At 39.4% G+C, this 20,527-nt stretch overlaps 1 pseudogene; it reads left to right on the top strand.

Moving 5' to 3' along the window:
- The first annotated feature begins 1,082 nt into the window (after window positions 1–1,082).
- On the top strand, window positions 1,083–11,781 carry LOC102081490 (protein NLRC3-like; annotated as a pseudogene).
- The last annotated feature ends 8,746 nt before the right edge of the window (window positions 11,782–20,527 follow it).

The following is a 20,527-nucleotide window of genomic DNA, read 5'->3' as shown; positions in this document are numbered from 1 at the left end:
AACATAATGTTTTCAGATAGAAGTGAGGGGGCAGAGTTGTGGTCTGTCACACCCACAAAGAAAGAGAGAGGAAATTCAAGCCCATCAGATTTATATAATTCAAATTACTCAACTCATTAGCCGTTGAGTATCATGGTTATGTGAGCCCAGCTCCACATTGTTTTGTGTTGTGTGTATCAACTAGGCATTACAGTAGGAGAAAGCAAGCATAATGAAGTCCACTAACATGAGGATAAAGGTGTTTGCTGTGGAAATACACTGGTTCCTTAATGGTTTCCACAAGAAATTTTGAAAAAGTAAAGGTCCATCAGTAATAATTCTTCAAATATAATCTTCAGTGTTTGAGCAGTTATGATATCAGGGGCAATCTAGACACGTGTGACAATACTGAACATGTCACATGACACACCTTAAAAATCATGTGATCCACTCTCAGGCTGCACTTTCATTCATGACTTCAACATGTTGAAATGAGCTTTGAAGAAACATTCAGTGGAATAAAAGCTTTCATCACAAGATTCATGTGAGCACCAGATGGACTTTACAAAGAATCAGTGGATTTATCTTCTGTTTTAGATCAACCTTTATCACTTACAGCCATTTTAAGTCCGTTTTTTCTCACTTCACACTCACAAACATCTCATGGTTTCACGTCCCTGATGTTCTCCACCTGCCCGGTAGGTGGCCTCAGGGTTTTCCTAGTGTTTCCAGTCACCTGTCCCCTCTCCATCAGCACACCTGTTTGCCTGTTGCTCCTCCTGCATGAAACGAAAGTCTGAACACTGTGGAAAATGTCCATAAAACAGAATGAAATGATCATAAATCACTTCAGTCTGATATTTAATGAAAATAGTTCAAAGTCAATAGATCAAATGTTCAAACTGTAAATTCTTCTTATTTTTGAAAAGTTCTTTTTGAATTTTGATGCCAGTGACACACTTGAAATATTTGGGTCAGGGCCAGAACTAATTTAAACTCAATCTGAGCAGTCAAACGGCATATTTTGAAATCAGCACATGAAGGTGTGGCCCTCTGACAGTTTTCAGGTGAAATCCCAACTCCTTCCAGGAAGCAGCTCACCTGTGTATCCGTGTTTAGTGTCCAGGTGTGGAGTGGAGCTTGTTGTTCGTGTCTCTGTTTGAAGAAACTGTAAGTTTGCTTTGTTTCCTCTTTTAACACTTTGTCTTTATGAAATTTGATGTTTGTTTCTGCTCTGTAATGTTTGTAGATGCTCAGCTCTTATTTCAGGATCAATCTTGTGTTTGAAGACAAATCCACATGGTTATAGAATATTGATTGACTGGAGTCAAACAGTTTCCTGAACAGCTGCTGTTTCATTGATCTCTTTAAAAAACAAACTGTGTTGTGTTTTTATTTTCTGGAAGAAAACCGTCGCCTCTCCATTAAAGCCACACACAGTAGTGTGCTGCTGTTTCCTGTCAGACCTTTCGAAATAAAATAACTGTAAGGTTACTTGTAATGTGTTTAATTGCAGTCAGATTATTAAGTTCATATTTCCCTGATGGATCATTGAATCCACTCCTGTCGCTATTTGATTCTCATCAGAGAATCAGCCAACAGTCAGGAGTGTGAGCAGTAACCTCAGATGGTTTCTGCCAAGTGCTGCTGCCAGTTTGCAGTGATCCTTGTAGGATGGATTTACGGTGGCTGTAGTGAGTCCCTCACAGCTACACACACAGTTCAGTGTCGTCTGTGCACAAACATTCATCCATGTAGCAGTTTCAGCTGCTCCTCAAAATCTGATAACAAGGAGAAGTTAGTTCCACATGGATGAACGCAGACGAGGAACACGCTTGTCGTCATGGGAGTGCATTTCCTTTTGGACTCAAACTGAAGCTCAAAGGAGCGGTTTATCTGCAGGGCAGGTATGTTCACCTTGTTCAGGTGTAAGTTAGACAGTGTGTGAGAGAAAATTATGTGTTTGTTCATCAGGGCTCCATCAGACTGCTTCACAGTGACACCCACATTAAACACGAACACAGTGAAGCTGGACACAAACAGCCTGATGCTGTGGATCCTTCTAGGATTTCAGTGTTTGTCCAAACACATATCTGTCTGACTGTGAAAGCACAAAGCTGCCCTCCACACAGTCACAGCTCACATGATCACTGCCTTACATGGCAGCTGACCTGCTGGCAGCTTTTCTTCATCACCCTCTGTCTCCTCCCCTCCTGATGAGCCTGAAAAACGTCCTCATTCTTCACTTCCTCGTTCATGCAGTCCAGATTACATCACATATCTGACTCTACACAACCGTAGGCATTAAGCTCTTATATTCAATCGGTCATCAGTTCAGCACAAAGATACTCATCCTCAGCTATGAATAAATATACTCTTAACTCTTGACTTTGAAACAGCAGTCAGGTTGTGAGTTCCTCTGCACTCAAAGATTTGTTTTTCCATGACAAAAACTAGTTAACTCACATGAGTCTTTATGAAACTTTAGACACATGAGAAAACTTATCAGAAGCAAAGTAGAGGCATGAATAAAGGCATGTCTGAGACTGACTTTGGGGAGACATCACTTCTTGCTTTTATGCTCTTTGGGTAGTAGCTTTTTTAACCTATTAAATAATTTAAAATAAAATCCATGCTTCTTAAAACACTGGCATCAGTCTCCACAATTATGTTGTGTCTATCTGTTAAATTATGTTTTGTTACAGCTGATCCATCACAAAGATCACATGTGCCACTAGCTCAGGGGTCGGCAACCTGCGGCTCCGGAGCCGCATGCGGCTCTTTAGTCCTTATACTGCGGCTCCGGGTGGTTTGGGAAAATAAATTAGAAGTATTTAGCTAAAGTGTATTTTATTTGTGTTTAGTTCTTTTTTAACTTGTAGTTCTAAATTGGAAGATTATTGTGATATTGAAATATAAAAATAAAATTATATTTTATTATTTTTCGTCGTTCAAAATAAGCGTCACACTCGGAGAAGCCGGTATACCCGCAGAAACGCCGTGTATTTATTGAGACCTTCAACCCCAGGTTGGCCAATTATGGATCTTTGGGTCCACATTATGTCAGCAGCTGTTCTACACTGTGAACTATGTTAAAAACAAACACCGCTCACGCCTCACAGATGACAGCTTACAGTCCTGTGTAAAGATGAAAGTGACTTCGTACAGCCCCGATTTGCAGACGCTGTGTGCAGAGGTTCAGGAGCAGAAGTCCCATTGTAAACACATCATGGCAGACCCGACGATGTTTCCATGAACATGCTTTTCAGCATCTCTTTATTGACCACTTTTCATACACAGTTGCTGTACGCATACAGCCGGCTGTAGCTTTTCAGCTCACAGCCTGACAACACAACAGCAGAGAGAGCACAGACTTTAAGGCAGCGAGGCGCGATTGCGGGTGCCGCTCAGGGGCGTCCGACTCCCATGCAGCGGCACTGCAGACCACGCCCCGCCACACACATTAACCAGGTAAAACACATATTTATGCAGAATTTTGCAGATATTTATTTTTCATTTTTTCGTAGCATAGGGATTTTTTTTTAATTATTTTTTTAAAATTCAGGTCAAGGCTCCGCTATGTTCCAAAAGCCCAAAGGCGATATAAGGGTGGCGGCTCACAACAGTTTTTCTTTGCTACATGGATCATTTAAGTTCAGCTTTTAAATTCATTTAAGAGACCTTCAACTGAGTGTATTTCCTTTTTGTTATATTTCTTTAAGAGTTTAAAATGTGTTAATTACATAAATAAAATGTAATTTTCTCTGTAGCACTTCATGGATTTCATAAGCAACACACCTTAGTTGTTCACAGAAAGCATAAAGGTAAAAAAAACAATATATACAGTGTTATCTTCATTTTAGATGTCAAAAAGTATTTGCGGCTCCCAGTGTTTTCTTTTGCGTGGAAACCGGGTCCAAGTGGCTCTTTGGATGTTAAAGGTTGCAGACCCCTGCACTAGCTGAAACTATGCTGCATGCAGTTACTAGTTTTTCTAGTTTGGTGGTGGAAACTTTCTTGGCTTAAAACACCCGTCATACAAAACTCCTCTGTTTCTCATGAATTTAATGTAAGAGAATAAAGAGCTAATAGTGACTTATGAACATCTTGGGACCCACTTCTACTGACCTCATTGTGTTCAGGGGTCTCTATAATATTTATACCTATAAAACGTTTAAGGTATTTCTTTATGTCAGGAATTCTGGAGTCATTTGATTCTGTATTTTTAAGAACTTATTTTTAAGAACACTGTCAGTGCGCCCCAGGGCAGCTGTTGCTACAATGTAGCTTGCCATCACCAGTGTGTTAATGTGTGTGTGAATGGGTGGATGACTGAATGTAGTGTAAAGCGCTTTGGGGTCCATATGGACTAAGTAAAGTGCTATTAAGTAAAGCACCATTTACCATCAGCACATGTTCTACCAATAAAGTCTAGATTATTAAATCTGATGGTATTATGATGTACTTTTGGTCTGTCTGTCAGCAATTCCATTGCTGCAGCAACTGTAGAAACAGTTTGGTCTCATATTTTGCACCAGTTGTTATAAATGAGTGCAATGCCAGAAGGAATATAGTGGAAAAAAAGAGTAGAGTTAAAGCAGTCCCTGTTTTGTGTGTTCCTGTCCCAGAACTTCTGTGGACTTCCACAGAAGACCAGCTTGTCTATTCTGCTTTTCTATTTTGTTTTCTTGTGTGAATAGATTTCTTGGATTCCAGTGCATTCACAGAATTTCAGTTGCTGTCATTTTTGCTGTGCTGGAGCTTCATGACTGATAGTAGAAGTAGAGCAGCTGATGGCAGCTTCCTCTGCCTCACACTGCTGTCTGACTGCATTCAGCTGACACTGAGATGAAGCAGAAAAGAAGCAGCTGATATTTGGACAATACACATGATGGAAAGGAGGATTTCAGCTGATGTTTTGTTTCCTCTGCAGGTAAAGGTAGAAAATGTGTGTGAGCTGATCTGGATGTAAATTCAGCAACATGGATCAGTGTGAGGACAGAGAGGAGGGAGTCCCTCCCTCTAAAACCACTCTGTGTGGGGAACAAGAGAGCCAGACCAAAGCTCAGAGGTGAGATGACCATCTCTAACTGTCCATGACTCTTCTCCATGTCACAGCTCAGCACTCACATCACTGCTCCATCATTATTCACAGGAAGAAACGAGGAACAAAACGCAAATACGAACCTGAACCCAGCTGTGTGTCCTTAAGGAGTGATGAGTCAAAGCCTGATTATATTAATTTTAAAGAAGGCTGCTGTTCTCCTGCAGAGAGGTAATGTGTGTGTAAATGTTATTGGTGACTCAGTGTTTGTAAATAAATCCTCCATCATGTTTAATGTCAGCTCAGCTCTTTTTCACACACATTTCTATGTTCATATGTGAAGCAGTGTGTGTTGGAGTGTTTCCACAAACACAGCAGTCAGAGTGTAAAGAATGGATGTTGTAGGAGGTGTTTCTGTAGTGAAGAGGCTGAGTGTCTGTAGGACTCCAGCTGCTCCAGCAGGTGTCTCCTTTGTGCTTTGCTTCAAACACAGTGTAGGTAGGAGCTTCCACTCAGGTGTTTCAGGTGTTGCTGGATGGAAGAGGACAAACAGTTTAGTCAATGAGGCCATATAAATGCTGCTTTGATCAGCATTATCTAATTTTTCTAGACATGAAATTGAATGGACATCATTCAATTTGGACATGCTTTTTTAATGTTTTTGTTTTGTGAAGTTGAGAGATTTCTCTTTGTTGTCTGGCAACAGTTTGTTCAGTTCTGTAGTTTCTCTGTGAGTGGTACCACTTATAATCAGTGCTGGGAAGGTTACTTTTAAAATGTATTCCACTACAGATTACAGAATACATGCCCCAAAATGTATTTTTTAACAGATTCTGTTACGTTACTCAATGAGACTAATGTGTTCTGAATACTTTAAATTACTTAATATATTATCATGCTTTTTACAACTACATGAATGTACTATTGCTGTGTGATTTATTACTATTACTGAAGGTTACTCGCCATACCAATACCAACTAGATTTTTAAATCTTAATATAAAATGAGTAACAGTAGGATGGACATTAGGTAAGGCTGCACTTTTTGCAGCGATCTCGCATAGAAAACTAACTAAACGGGTTCACGGCTCCGAACCGTAGTAAAGGGACCTCTGGCTAATATGTCGGGTTCTGTGGCGGCTCGTAGCTGAAAACTAGCTTTACTTTGTTGTCTGGGTCAACTTTGCTAGCGAGATACAGAAAGAGGCGTTGAAATGCTGCTCCAGTGGAACTTATTGTTTCAGAGGAAAACACAAACACAGTGCACAGTCGAGTCTTAATAGCTTACTTACAACTGGGCTCGTCAGGCACTCTTTTTGGCTGCAGTGGTTATTATTATATTTACATGCTTCCATCTCCCATTTCTAGGGGGTGATAACTCGTACTTTTTGACTCTTTTTCTCCCTCCCTCACTCACAGACACATAAAGGGGATGGCAGTGCATTCTCCCTGCAGCACGGACTACACTGCCTATGAGGCTACATTCTTTAGGGCTATGGCTGTAACACTCTGCCTATTGCCTTCATATTAAATCATTTTTTGAATAATAATTTAAATAATATTTCTTCACGTCATTATGCAGGCTGCAGTAGAGGTGACATGAGCCGCGAGATTGAGACCCAGGCATTAGAGCCTCTTAATGCGTGGAATTACCAAAAATAGAGAGGGCATAGCCTAGCATATGAAACAGGAAAAGACAGCCATGTATTCCATTTATTTCAACAATGTAACTGTATTCTGAATACCACCTATTTAAACAGTAACTGCAACCCAATACAGTTACTGACATTTTGTATTTTAAATACGTAACACCGGTACATGTATTCCATTACTCCCCAACACTACTTATAATGACAGACTATTAGCATTAGTAAGGTATTAGTAAGTGCTTAATTCATCATTTATAAGACATTACTCCTTACTATGCAATTTATAAATACAAATAAAAATAAATAAATATTTATTCTTGATTAATTCATAATTAACAGTTTGTATGCCATCATTTAGAAAGTTTAAATGGCTGATAAAGCTTCTGTATATTTACGTTAAGCTATACTGTGGCTCCCAATGCTCAGTGTATCTTCCTCACTTAAAACCCCACTTACAAGCTAAGTACTCTGTAAACCTCAGGTGGGTTATCTTTGTATCTGGCAATAAATGTTTGTATTTTCTGTATGTCTTTGTGCCTTGTCTGCATCATTTTTCTGTTGTAAAGATAGCTGAGACTTGTTGGATTCTAGAGCTACTTTCATTTTCATTAATAAATGCTTTATAAGGCATAACACTCGTCACTTTACACAAGCTCACACAAAATATCTAACAACTAGTAAGTGCCTGAATTACAATGTAAAATAAGTATCAATAAAACCTCTATTAAAACACTCACAGACAATGAGCTTGTAAATTAATAATTATATACATAAATGGGCTTTTAAATACGTATCATTTATTAAGAAGTTATAAATGAAACCTTGAATATGTTGTATATGAAGTTATTGGTCAAGAATAAACATTTATGTGTATTTTTCAATTACACATGAAGGCTGAATAATGCTTTATAAATGATCAAGCAAGTACTTACTACGTTATATGGTGACATTATCACAAAGTGCTACAGAGGTTTCTTATTTTGTCTTCACTTCAGAGGAGCACACTTCTGTAATCAGTTTCTCCTTCTGCACATTAAAACTATGACTTGCCTGAATTGTAAAAAAAATAAATAAATAAACAAAAAAAAAACATCCTTGGGGTAATTTCTAAAATGGATTCAATATTTAAACACTAAAAGGTTAATACTGACAGCATTGAAGTTTTAGCTGTTAGCTGGTTAGGTTTTATTCTGGGGGTTTGGACAGACTCTGTGATTGAAGCTGTGTTGCTGGTGGCAGGAATACAGGAAGCTAATAACCTTCTTTGTTATAAATGTCTTCTTGCCACAGGGCACCTTCACAACTTCAGGCATTAGCAGATGTGAGTACCTGGAGGACCAGGAGCATCTTAGGTAAAATGTTTTGTAGTCTTATTTGTATTCTTCATGATTTCTCCACAGAGTGGACGATGAGAGCTCAGAGTTTTCCAGTGTTCATTCTTTTCAGCAGCATCAAACACAGCTGGACTCCATATTCATGGTCTGTACATGTACAGTAACTGTGTTCACAGTCATTTGAATGTTGTGGCTCAGCTATGAAAGCCATTTGTGCTTTAAACACACCGTGTGTGGTCAGACTTTTGCCTTCTTTAACCCTAGAACACTATCGCTATAAATAGTAACACAATCACTAATGCCGGGTGATTTTTACCTGATATAATATGACCAACAAAAACTACTTTTCATCAAAATATATCAAACACATGACAAATCAGAGTGGTCAGCTTTTACTTTCAACTGTGCCATGTCTAACAAAATGAAAAAAAGTGTCATGGGGGGATGCTAAAATAATGCTCCAAAATTACAGAAAAATCTGGAATTGAAGAACAAAAAATTCCTAAAAAAAAAAAAAAAAAAAATGACGCTGGAAAGCTGGTCTTTGATACACCCATTCCTGGGACATTTGAGACTTCCCTGGTGAAGGCACAATCTCCTCGACACACTAACAGCTGCAGGAGAGAGAAATCATGTAAATGTATTTGCTCGGGTGAAAATCACCCAGCGACAGTGTTCTAGGGTTAATCTGCATGCCATAGTATGTAAGATGCTCAGTTACAGTTGAATTTCAGAAATGTTTGTACTGCAGTGTAAAGAAATGTTGCACAGGTATACCGAAACATGACCTTTAACACCCAGACATCAAAGCTCACGGCATCTTATTATATCAACAAAGTGCTTTGCTCTCAGACTGCAGGCTTAGTTGTGGTTCCTAAAGTCTGTAAAATTAGAGTGGGCAGAGACATCGACAACCGTGCTCCTCTCCTGTAAGACCAGCTACCAGTTTCATTTCAGGAAAAACAATACCCTCTCTACATTTAGGATTAGACTACCAGCTTTTTGATGAATATTTTTTCTTCTCTTCTTTCATTATCCAACCAGTACAGATTGTTGAGTGACTGAGGCATTCATATAGTATTCTATTGCAGCTCCTCGAAGAAAACATTGTCATTTTTGTGAAGAATGAACTGAAGAGGATCCAGAAGGTTCTGAGCTCAGATTACCCAGAATGCTTGGAGAGTCAGAGGGGGTGTGATGAGATTAAGGGTTAGGATGAAGAGCAGAGGAGGAGTAGCAGTGAGGCATTTGTGAAGATCACACTGAACTACCTGAGGAGAATGAATCAGGAAAAGCTGGCTGACCGTCTGCAGAACAGTAAGACAATTTCTCTACAGAGATAAGCTGATGGATAAATTGGATGCTTACTGTTTCAACTAATATACCAACATCTATTCAAAATTTGCACTCTGGTTATTCTAGGGACTACCATTAGGGACTCCCACTGGAGTCAGGCTGAACTTAAATCTAAGCTGAAAAAGAAGTTCCAGTGTGTGTTTGAGGGGATTGCTAAAGCAGGAAACTCAACCCTTCTGAATCAGATCTACACTGAGCTCTACATCATAGAGGGAGGGACTGCAGAGGTCAATGATGAACATGAAATCAGACAGATTGAAACAGCATCCAGGAAACTGGATAGTCTAGAAATTACAATTGAACAAGAAGACATCTTTAAAGCCTCAACTGGAAGAGATCAACCAATCAGAACAGTGCTGACAAAGGGAGTGGCTGGCATTGGGAAAACAGTCTTAACTCAGAAATACACCCTCGACTGGGCTGAAGACAAAGCCAACCAGGACATCCAGTTCATATTTCCATTCACTTTCAGAGAGCTGAATGTGCTGAAAGAGGAAAAGTTCAGCTTGGTGGAACTTGTTCATCACTTCTTTACTGAAACCAAAGAAGCAGGAATCTGCAGCTTTGAAGACTTCCAGGTTGTGTTCATCTTTGATGGTCTGGATGAGTGTCGGCTTCCTCTGGACTTCCACAAAACTAAAATCCTAACTGACCCTAGAAAGTCCACCTCAGTGGGTGTGCTGTTGACAAACCTCATCAGGGGGAAACTGCTTCCCTCTGCTCGCCTCTGGATAACCACACGACCTGCAGCAGCCAATCAGATCCGTCCACAATGTGTTGATTTGGTGACAGAGATCCGAGGGTTCACTGACCCACAGAAGGAGGAGTACTTCAAAAAGAAATTCAGGGATAAAAAGCAGGCCAAGATGATCATCTCCCACATCAAGACATCACGAAGTCTCCACATCATGTGTCACATCCCAATCTTCTGCTGGATCACTGCTACAGTTCTGGAGGATGTGCTGAAAACCAGAGAGGGAGGAGAGATGCCCAAGACCCTGACTGAGATGTACATCCACTTCCTGGTGGTTCAGGCCAAAGTCAAGAATGTCAAGTATGATGGAGGAGCTGAGACAGATCCACACTGGAGTCCAGAGAGCAGGAAGATGATTGAGTCTCTGGGAAAACTGGCTTTTGATCAGCTGCAGGAAGGAAACCTGATCTTCTATGAATCAGACCTGACAGAGTGTGGCATCGATATCAGAGCAGCCTCAGTGTACTCAGGAGTGTTCACACAGATCTTTAAAGAGGAGAGAGGACTGTACCAGGACAAGGTGTACTGCTTCATCCATCTGAGTGTTCAGGAATTTCTGGCTGCTCTTCATGTTCATCTGACCTTCATCAAATCTGGAGTAAATGTGCTGGAAGTGCCAGAAACGACATCAGAGAAGTTTAATAGCAGAAACTGTTCTGAGATGCTAGTTTTGTTCAAAAGTGCTGTGGACAAGGCCTTACAGAGTCCAAATGGACACCTGGACTTGTTCCTCCGCTTCCTCCTGGGTCTTTCACTGCAGACCAATCAGACTCTCCTACGGGACCTGCTGACACAGACAGGAAGTAGCTCACAGACCAAGCAAGAAACAGTCCAGTACATCAAGAAGAAGCTAAGTGAGAATCTGTCTACAGAGAAAAACATCAATCTGTTCCACTGTCTGAATGAACTGAATGATCGTTCTCTAGTAGAGGAGATCCAACAGTCCCTGAGATCAGGGCGTCTCTCCACAGATAAACTGTCTCCTGCTCAGTGGTCAGCTCTGGTCTTCATTTTACTGTCATCAGAGTCTTCAGAAGAAGGTCTTGATGTGTTTGACCTGAAGAAATACTCTGGCTCAGAGGAGGCTCTTCTAAGGATGCTGCCAGTGGTCAAAGCTTCCAACAAAGCTCTGTAAGTAAATTTGTTTTTCATGCTTTATGTTTTTATTATTTGTTCATGTCTGTTTTGCTTAATAATGAAAGCAGGCAGGAAACCAGAAAAATCACAATTAAGTATCTGATCTTTCTAGTCTTTCAAAAAGAAAAAAAGAGTTAGGGTTTCTGAAATATTTGTGGGTGTAATCTTTCTCAAAGTACCATCCAGATGCAGCCTACAGCTGATAGCTGATAATACCTATCTTCTCAAAAAGCACATGGAACAACCTAATGTTCTGTTACGGCACTTTTTCTCTACAGTTCTATCAAATTTTTCCTCTTCTCGACAAAATTATCTGCATCAGTTCACTTTTAATTCAAAGATGTGGTTTAGCTTTTTGAATTCTATCCTTGGTGATGGGAATCAGTTTCTCCATGTTGTTTATTGGGCTCCTGTTGTCAGATCTAAGAAAAAGCTTACTTACTGATTTTTGCATGAAAAAATTCTTTCTCTACCCACTAAGTAGAGATTACCTTTATTTTGTCTCCATGATTTCATTTCATTTGTTTTGTTTTGGGGGTTTTGTTGTAGTTGTTTTTTGTGGCACAATTATTATTCATTATTATTATTATTTTATCTGGACAGTGGGTAGAGTGGTGGCCCCATGATCGGAAGGTCGTGGGTTCAAATCCACTGAACGGCTACCCTGAGGTACCCCTGAGAAAGGAACTGTCCCTACACACTGCTCCCTGGGCGCCCAATGGCTGCCCACTGCTTCACTGAGTGAATGGGTTAAATGCAGAGAGGTTAAACATTTTTTTTAAAAGTAACGCAATAGTTACTTTTAAAGTAATTAATTACTTTTAGAATCTTGTAACTCAGTAACTAACTCAGTTACTTTTTTGAAGAAATAACTAGAAACTATAATTAATTACTTTTTCAAAGTAACTTGCCCAACACTGGTTGTGACAGTGTTATTCTTTTTCAGTAAATCTTTTCAATAAATCTTTAAGAGAAAATTAACCTCTTTTTTTCTTCTTACATGGTGTTGTATTTGTAAGGAAAAGGCATTTGTGGGCTGAGCAGCAGAGCTGAGTATGTGTGTTGCCCTCAATAAAAACTTGTCAAATCTTCTCTACCAATGCTAAACTTAGTCTGCTATTGAATACTGTTTGATGCCGTTTATTGGACTGGATGATCAGGGTCTGAAGAAACAAGTCATATGCGGCTTCTGTAGCATATGGCAGAACCATACACAGCTACAACAGCCTGGCATTTCTTCCTCATGCTTTTCACCAGATTAGTAACACTACTGTGAGATGGCATTCCATTCTTCAACTAGCAATTGTCACTAATCAACCAATGTGGTTGTTGGATAAAGTTCAGTCCAGCACGGAAGAGAAATGTTTGTTGCCACTGGTTGTAGAATCTAATCTCTAGTTCTCTGCAATGATATCACCTGCAATGATGACACACATTGTTTTTCCAGTGAGTGAGATGCTACCTCACACATCGGCCTTGGGGAGACAGAAGGCATTCCTCAGAAAAAGGCACATGAAAGCCCTGGAGTTTGCCAAAAGGCACCCAAATGATTCTCAGACCATGAAAAATAAAATTCTCTACTCTTACTTATGTTTGCTTTCACTAATCAAATTTAAAGTGTTTTTTATTTATTCTAACTTAAATTTGAAGTAAATTTTTAACCATGAAATACATATGAAAGTTTTTTGTTTTGAGTTTTTGTGTGTGTTCAATATCTAAAGTGATTTCATTTGATCACAAATATTGCTTTTCAGACTGAGTGGGTGTAACCTCTCAGGGAGAAGCTGTGAAGCATTGTCTTCAGTTCTCTTCTTGCAGTCCTTTAATCTGAAAGAGCTCATCCTGAGTGACAATGACTTGCAGGATTCGGGAGTGAAGCTTCTGTCTGTTGGACTGAAAAGTCAAAATTGTACACTGGAAACTCTCAGGTTAGGATTCAGACTTTTCCACTGTTTCTTTGAAGTTCTTCAGACTGTTTAAATCTGAATTTTATTATTGCACAGACAGTTGCATTTCATAGAACTGTCATTTCATCTTTTATTTAAGTTTTTGTATATTTTTAATTTCTTAATTTATGTCTGAGAAGTCTTCATATTTACATGTTAGGTTTGTTTAAAGAAAATACATTGGTCAGTTTAGAGGTATTTTGCCCTCATGACATACCAACTGTCTCATATTTTTCCATATTACCCACTTTGCTCTCAAAGCATAGGCTCTGTGGCTCTGGAGTTTTCAAAAGTAGATATACTGACACAACTGTCACATGATAAATAAAGCTTAACCCCCCCCCCCCACACACACACACACACACGGCCAAAAAACTTCAGTGAATTGTTGACAGATGGATTGTGTTTTTGTGTGTCTGCAGTCTGTCAGGCTGTCTGATCACAGAGGAAGGCTGCACTTCTCTGGCCTCAGCTCTAAATTCTAATCCCTCCCATCTGAGAGAGCTGGACCTGAGCTACAATCATCCAGGAGATGCAGGAATGAAGCTGCTCTTAGCCGGACTGAAGGATCCACGTTGGAGACTCGACATCCTCAGGTATGGAGAGAATCTCTAATAAAGGATGTAGAAGTTGTAATATCTTATGCATCCTTCACTCAGTTCCTCTTTGTCATATTTGTTACAAACTGCCATTTGTCACCATTTATTCACCATTTTGATAATTGGAGATAAAGTATCTGAATGTCAGGAGCGGGACCACACCTCCTTCCGGTTCTTATCTATATATGTTCCCTCAGTTCTACAAGCTGTTCATTCTCATTTTCGTGCAAACAAGGTTCATTCTCAGCGAATACCTTTCAAGAAGCGCATCAGATGAAAACCTATTCAGCTCTGCTTCATCTCTTTTCCCTCCTGCAATCCCAAAAACTCAAACACACTGAACGCCACGGCAGTGCTTCTGAGAAACCGAATGCCGATGGCCGTCCAGGAAAAACTTTCTAGCAGTTTTCTCACCACCCAACATACGGTCTGCTATGTCAGTCCATCCAGTCATCTTCTCTCCACTAAATCCAGCCACTCGCCACTTCCTCTAAACTCAGTGGAGTTCTCACTCACAGCTCCACTCAGGTTGCTCTGAAACAGGCCCACAGGCCAGACGAGTTAGCCAAAAAGCAGATGGACATCAGTGCCGAACCCAGAAGCCACGCTGTACACACGCTTCCATAAGATCTCAAGAATATCCTTTTGTTAAGAATTCAGACTGGACCATAGCCAAGTCTACTGCTTCTTGTCCTCACACATCCAAATGTCATCTAAAGTCTTCTTCCGTGCAGAAGCAAAATTGCAGCACCAACAGCAAAAGCTACAGCATACTTCGTAGCTCCACTCACTTGTCAGCACCAGGTAGTAGGGACAAGCTCGGTTCTGTGCATCTGCTTCCTAACACCATTTAATGCGAAGCTGGAAATTTGTTGCTCGTTCCATGCTCTACTGTTCTCCATCACCGTTTATCTCTGCTAGCCAAAGGATGCCAGTTTTGATGTTTTCCATCCCTCCTTTCGCTAAGTGCACAAGCAAGTTGGCATGGGGATGCCAGGTTCTTCCCTATCCGTCATTTGCAAATGCATCAGCAAGCTTCCTACCTCCAAACTGCTAGTTTCTCTTCATTGACTGCCAGGCCCAGGAGCCCCCAGGCCTGGCAGTCAATTTTCTCTACTAAAACGCTGTCAAACCTAAAATGAGGACGAGGGCCACCGAGAGAAATCCCCTTTAAAATGGCACAGTAATTTTTAGAAAATTAAGTTTCTCCCTGTGATTCTAATTCATGTTAATCTTGGTATAGGGATAGAATTTATTTAGTATAGCTTAGCACAGTTTTTGGAAGTGGAGGTAACTCAGCAGCAGACTGATGGACTTGAAAATGATACAGAATTTATACTTTAAATGTTTTCACCTTTGGCATGTAAAAGAGTGTAAGTCGCATCCTCATCCTCTCAACATTACTAATGCAAATTGAAATATACAGAACTTTAGACATGCTTTTATCAACATTTCAACCCCTCCTTACCAACTCCAAATGTTTAATCAATTAGTATAGTTACATTCAGGTTTAACAGTATGTTGTTGAAAATTTAAAAATTTCAAACATTTTAGCAAGTTGTTGCATGGAATAGAAATGCAGTTATAATTATCCTTTCCATGACGTGTGCCAGAATATTGGTTTTGTTTATTGAATTCCTGAATGATTTGATGCTGCCTCACTGTGAATTATGGGACAAAATTTTATTAATTACTTTCATAAAGAGTTGTCCTAGTGGACCATGTATTACAAGAGGTAATAAAGGGAGAAAAGAAGGTTCAAAAGTCAGTGTTATTAAAACACAACATGACAAAAACCTCTGAACACCTAAGTAACATGATTGAAATGCAAATAGAAATTATAATTTTGACAAACTTTTGTTCAAATTAAGCAAACAACAAAGGTAATCCAGCTATTTTTATTAAAATAGCTAGATTACCTTGCCTGAGGTGGTGTTTTTAAAGAGTATTTACAAAAGTTACAATTCAATTCAGTTTTCTTTATAAAACGCCAAATCACAACAGCAGTTGCCTTAAGGTGCTTTATATTATAACTTATATTTATACAAAAGAGAAAACCACAAAAATCATATGACCCCCTATGAGTAAGTGCTTTGGTGAAAGTTGGGAAGAAAAAATCCCTTTTAACAGGAAGAAACTTCCAGCAGAACCAAGCTCAGGCCATCTGCCATGACTGGTTGGAGTGAGGGGAGGAAGACAGGAAAAATGACATGCTGTGGAAGAGAGCCAAAGATTAATAATAATAATTCACAATTAAATGCAGAGAGGTGTATAAACACATATTGGGTGAATGAAGAAGAAATACGCAGTGCATCATGAGAATCGCCTGCCAGCGTATTGCAGCATAACTAAGGTAGCATTCAAGGTCACCTGTTCCAGCACTAACTATTTATAAAATCCTCAGGTCTTGCAATAAGATGCCACAGAAATTATTTGTACAACTCCAAAATATCCTGTGCATCACAGGGCAGTGCAGCACATCATAGGTCTGACAACTTCAGGGTGTATCACTCCTCCTGTTGTCCACCTGGAGACCACTTTTACATTTCAGTCTATCTTTGGTAGCTTTTTGGGCAGCATCTGTGACAATAGTCGCAACATTATTTTTACACAGAAAACAAGCAACAACAAAAAATGACTAGACTACACATTAAACACTAAGGAATGTATTAGTTATGTGTTTAATGGCAAGAAAAGTGTAGAAAATTTGTAAAACCTAGTAAAAACAGATTTTACTCTGGATGTGTGCATTATTCCCTCATAGCTGAAGGAGCACCTCTTCAGGGGAGTGCTCCTTCAGTAATAAGTAAGGGGAGAAAAAGGATTATGATTATCACACAATATTTTCTTTACTTGGAATGCTCTTATCATTACTAAGACACTGATCGCAAAATGGTGGAGCATGCTTGGGCTTTATAGATTTATTGCTGCGACAACCAGTCCAACAACTGCTTCAAAGTACTGACAGATCCAGGATCAGTCCAAATCATCAGCAGTTTATGTATTATTGAAGGGTTTACCTTACAATATAAAGCGCCTTGAGGCAACTGTTGTTGTGATTTGACGCTATATAAATAAAATTGAATTGAATTGATCCACATTTGGATTGCAGTGTATTTGTGAAAATGTTGGACTGTTCCTTTATCAGTGTCTAGCAGTATGTGTATGAGAGTGATGTAATGTCCATGTGTGCATGCTGAAAGAGACTCTGCTGGTCTGACCCGCCTCCTCCTTTCAGGGTGGAGCCTGCTGGAGTCCGATGGTTGACACCAGGTCTGAGGAAGTGTAAGTGTGTTTTAATGTGATTCAAACTGTCACATCACTCATTCACATCTCTGATGTCAGGAGTCATCATCAAAGTGTCAATCAATGAACAGATGATGGATCATTGACTGTAGCTGGATTGTGTTTGTTCTCTCCATCAGATTCCTGTCAGCTCACAATCAACACAAACACACTACACACAAACCTCAAACTGTCTGACAACAACAGAAAGGTGGCACGCGTGCCCGAAGTTCAGTCATACCCTGATCATCCAGACAGATTTGATGTCTTTCCTCAGCTGCTGTGTAGTAATGGTCTGAGTGGTCGCTGTTACTGGGAGGTCGAGTGGAGAGGACAGGTTTATATATCAGTGAGTTACAGAACAATCACAAGGAAAGGAGACGGTGATGACTGTATGTTTGGAAACAATGATCAATCTTGGAATCTAAGGTGCTATGATGATGGTCCTCGTTCTGTAGGGCACAATAACAAAGTAACATCCATCTCCTCTTCCGTCTCTAACAAAGTAGCAGTGTATGTGGACTGTCCTGCTGGCACTCTGTCCTTCTACACCGTCACCTCTCACACTCTGATCCACCTCCACACCTTCAACACCACATTCACTGAACCTGTTTATCCTGGATTTTTAGTCTGGTCTGGTTCCTCAGTGTGTCTGTGCTGAGTTGAGTGTAAAGAGTGTCCTCCTGTTAGAGAAACACTGACCGTTGGACAGATAGTTCAGTCTGTACATATCTGTCTCTTTCACTCAGAAACATGTTTTAAAATTCATGGATTCAATCAGTTGATGTTTTAAACTGTTCTAAATGATTCCTTGTAAACTTCTTCCTCTTCAATAATTTAACACATTTAAAGCTTCACATTGAATATCAGTATGTTGTGTTTCTCTAAAACTCAGTTCACAACAAGTTCACAACACTGTTAACGCCAGTACTATGCCGTTATTCCCAACACTGGCCAGGAGGACAAATTCATGTACAGCCTCGCCTAAACCTAGTAGTAGATATTTAGGAATTTGATTCATTGATTATTTTTTGTTTTTACATTTTTTTCCACTTTTATTTTTCTTATTTAAAAATAATTTGTGTGATTATTGTCATCTCATTGAGCTGTTTGCTTTGTCCCATGTTAATACTGCTTAACTAAAATATCCTATTTCCATTTAAGTGAATTTTGTGGACATTCCCTTCTTGGGTTCTTTTTAACAGTAGAGGTAAGACTTGTGACTGTATACATCTTTTGATTGTTCTGTCCTGGGACCTATTTTCTAGGTCACTGAAGTAAAACCTAGCAACTTTTCAACTGCGATTCATCGTTTGGGCAGCTATATGTAATGGATGTGGCTGCTAATTTCACTCAGCTCTGGGTTGCTAGTTAAGGGGGTTTCATCAGAGTTAGCAGGATAGGCACTCAGATGGAGGTAGTATTTAGCTAAGTGAATCACCCCACCATGGGCTTAGATTAGTTTCTGTCAACCTACTAGGCAATACTCATAGGTACAGGGACTCTAACCCTTTAGACCGAGAGCGGGTGCAGACCTCGTGTACAGGGGTAACCCGGATCAAATGCCTCTCCCCATGCTCTATTTCACTTATTTTTGAATGCTTTGATGAATGCAGGACAGGAAGACCTTCCATATTGATCAGATCAGTAGTACAGCTCTGATGTAGCTAGCATCTCCTTGAACTCTTTCTTAATGGTGATTTGCAACCATCTGCTGGTGAGAAGATGAACTGCATTATACTTACTGACACCAATAATGAAGTCTTCACATCCACGTAATTGAACAGTCATTATTAAATGTGTATTTGTTGTTTAACATGTTTCGGTTTTTGTACATATAGAAACATTTGATTTCTGAGGTTTTCTTCTTTTATCTACACTTAGTTTCCCAAATTATTTCATGATGTAAATCTTTAATACTCTATGAAAATAAAAAGCATGTCACGGTTTTTGTGTCCTTTGTCTGACCCCTTTGTCCTTTGTGTCCTTTGTATACAATGTTAACAACACATGCTGCTGTGTGCTGTGCTGTGTGCTGTGCTGCTTGGGGATGCTGGACTCACTTAGAGATCAGAGTTCATGTACAGTTTTCACGTCTTTCAAGCTTCCAAGCAATACACAACGCTGGAGCCAGCCTCCTAATGCATCCAAAGCGAGGTCACATGATTCCTATTTTATACTCCTTCCACTGGTTCCCAGTAGATTTTAGCTTTGATTTTCAAACTTGTGTCCTCACATACAGAGCACTAAACAGCATGCTCCAAACGAACTATCCCAGCTTCTTACTAAACACACTGCTGCTTTCAGTCTCCATCACAAATCAGAAACTGTTAGTTGTTCTTTGTATGAGATTACAGACCAGGGGGTACACAGCCTTTCACACTGTGTTTCAGTCAAAAATATAAATATAATTAAACCTGATGATCAAATTTGTTCCAGTGTGCATCAGTAATATAATTCAATAGCAGCTTTCATGCAGGTTCAGAGTGCTCCACAGATCACTAACACTCCCATAAGACATAACAAACTGTTCTCAAACAAACAGTGAGACATGATAATCAATTTAAAACAATCCAAAGTGAAACGTCAAAGAAATTGAAATGAAAACTTAGTGTGGGATAAAACTTACCCGCTGTTTAGTTCAGCTCCACACAATAAGGATCAAAAATAGACTGAAATCACAGACTCACTGTGATGTTTTCACAGCTCTTTAAATGAAGCGTTCATGACTTTAATATCTAAGTGTCAAAACTCAGTTTCCCAGAGTTCACTGATGTTGTCACAGATTAATTTTTGTCCCAGCAATCAAGCATTTCCTGTCACTGAAGTCTGAGAAACCCATGAAATATTCACATTCATGAATACAGCTGCAGATTTGAGGGAGTTTGACTTTGAAAAGGTGAAATAAAGATGAATCAAGTGTCAGATTTGGGGGACGTTGTTTGGCTCCTCAGATCAGCTAATTTGAAGAAAAACAAGTTTCTTTTGTCTCTTAAATGTAATAATTGTTATCATTGGGAGCTGGTTTGACAGGAATCTTTATTGTGCCTGAAATTATTTGGCAAGAGGTTCTGTGTGTTACAGAAGATACAGTGAAAATCAGACTCAAATTACTGTAGGACCTGTGATACTAGCTACCAATACAGAAATAATCTGCACTCAAGTCAAATATAAATATATTTTTGCTGTAGTTTATGACCATTTCATTGTTTAAATAATTATCCAGGAAAACTTCACTCCACTGATAAAATTTAGCAACCACTTTTTTAAAACAGAGAATTTATTTTAATTATTTCTGCCATTGCTAGATAACTAGATTAGATGCTAACATATGGAGAGAAATGTGTCTCAAAGAGACACATTTCAAGAGTAAAGAAGATTTACAAATGAAATGATTTGTAACTTTTGAGGACTCACAAATGTGTGCTCCAGTCCATGCACAATTA

This window comes from Oreochromis niloticus, linkage group LG23 (assembly GCF_001858045.2).
Source record: "Oreochromis niloticus isolate F11D_XX linkage group LG23, O_niloticus_UMD_NMBU, whole genome shotgun sequence".
Lineage (NCBI taxonomy): Eukaryota > Metazoa > Chordata > Actinopteri > Cichliformes > Cichlidae > Oreochromis > Oreochromis niloticus.
The sequence above is the reverse complement of the archived record's forward strand: the minus strand, read 5'-3'. Positions and strand labels throughout refer to the sequence as shown.